The sequence below is a fragment of the Macaca mulatta genome, chromosome 2 (assembly GCF_049350105.2).
Source record: "Macaca mulatta isolate MMU2019108-1 chromosome 2, T2T-MMU8v2.0, whole genome shotgun sequence".
Classification (NCBI taxonomy): domain Eukaryota; kingdom Metazoa; phylum Chordata; class Mammalia; order Primates; family Cercopithecidae; genus Macaca; species Macaca mulatta.
This window is the reverse complement of record NC_133407.1, coordinates 50,090,932-50,092,702: the sequence shown is the minus strand read 5'-3', so window position 1 is coordinate 50,092,702 and position 1,771 is coordinate 50,090,932. Positions and strand designations below refer to the sequence as shown.

The 1,771-nt window shown below is 40.9% G+C and overlaps 1 pseudogene; it reads left to right on the top strand.

Annotated features, from left to right (window-relative positions):
- Positions 1-273: 273 nt before the first annotated feature.
- LOC715487 (coiled-coil domain-containing protein 25 pseudogene) lies at positions 274-1,174 on the top strand (annotated as a pseudogene).
- The last annotated feature ends 597 nt before the right edge of the window (positions 1,175-1,771 follow it).

The window sequence follows — 1,771 nt, the reverse complement described above, 5'->3', positions numbered from 1 at the left end:
GTAAACTAGTTCGACCATTGTTGAAAACAGTGTGGCGGTTCCTCAAGGATCTTGAACTAGAAATACCATTTGACCATGCCATCCCATTAAGGGATGTATACCCAAACGACTATAAATCATGCTGCTATGAAGACACATGCACAAGTATGTTTATTGTGGCACTATTCACAATAGCAAAGACTTGGAACCAACCCAAATGTCCATCCATGACAGACTGGATTAAGAAAATGTGGCACATAGACGGAGGAGTTCCAGGGGCCAGGCGGTCGCCGCGAGTCTGGTATCCTGAGCTTCGTGAGTTGAGCACTGCTGCTCTGCAGTGGAGTCACCGCATCGCTCCCATGATCATGGTGTTCTACTTCACCAGGAGCAGCGTTAATTCATCTGCCTACACTATTTACATGGGAAAAGATAAATATGAAAATGAAGATCTGATCAAGCATGGCTGGCCTGAAGATATCTGGTTTCATGTGGACAAACTCTCTTCAGCTCATGTATACCTTCGATTACATAAGGGAGAGAATATAGAAGACATTCCAAAGGAAGTGCTGATGGACTGTGCCCACCTTGTGAAGGCCAATAGCATTGAAGGCTGCAAGATGAACAACGTTAATGTGGTATATACTCTGTGATCTAACCTGAAGAAAACAGCTGACATGGATGTGGGGCAGATAGGCTTTCACAGGCAAAAGGATGTAAAAATTGTGACAGTGGAGAAGAAAGTAAATGAGATCGTGAGCCGATTAGAAAAGACCAAAGTGGAGCGGTTCCCAGACCTAGCAGCAGAGAAAGAATGCAGAGATCGTGAAGAGAGGAATGAGAAAAAAACCCAAATTCAGGAAATGAAAAGGAGAGAAAAAGAAGAAATGAAGAAGAAAAGGGAAATGGATGAACTTAGGAGCTATTCATCACTAATGAAAGTTGAAAATATGTCTTCAAATCAGGATGGCAATGATTCAGATGCATCATGTAAAAGGAGGAAAGGACCTTTGAAAGATGTGAATGTAGAGACAATTGCAGACCCTTTGGTTTCATCCGTGTTCTGAAGTATAAAATACAACCAAAATTCTACCTTCATCCTACCCAGAAATTATAGATTTTCAAGTTTTAAAAAAATTGTACCGTTTTTGCTGACAGAAAAGCATCAGATATGTATAAAATAGTTGAACTTGACAGCATACAACCTAACATGAAAATGTTTTTGCCAGAACATGTCTTGGTACCTTGTGAAAGCAGGCTGCCCTTGTTCTTGAGATAGACTTTAAAATGAACCAACTCTGAAAAGTACTTCTGTTGCTCTGATCTATCCCTGAAAACAGATGTCTTGAAACACTTTTCATATTCTTAAAACAATCTTCACTTCTGTTAAGAAGAACATGTTGGTGGGTAATTATGCAAATGTTTTCCTGTCCCTGATTTCCCGATTAGAAAAAAGGGCGTATGGGTTTTGAAAAAGAGATTTTTCAGAAGATTGTAAGCTTCAATATTCACGTTCCATCATGTCATCTGGGTGTGTTAGTATAGTGACCCTCAACGCACTCTATCTCAGCTTTTATGTCCTTGCTTCCTCTGAGCAGGAGCCTCCATCTTAGTATCATCATATTTAAAGAAATTGATGGTGTTCATCAATGTGGGGCCTGTGGCAGTTGTTGCCTGAGCACCAAGTAACCCAAGCCACCTGTGTGACAACTTCTGGGCCCAGGAGTAATTTCTCAGCATTGAGGGTAAAATAGGATGGAGTGCTCTGTTGATCATTTGGGAGATGTAGGCT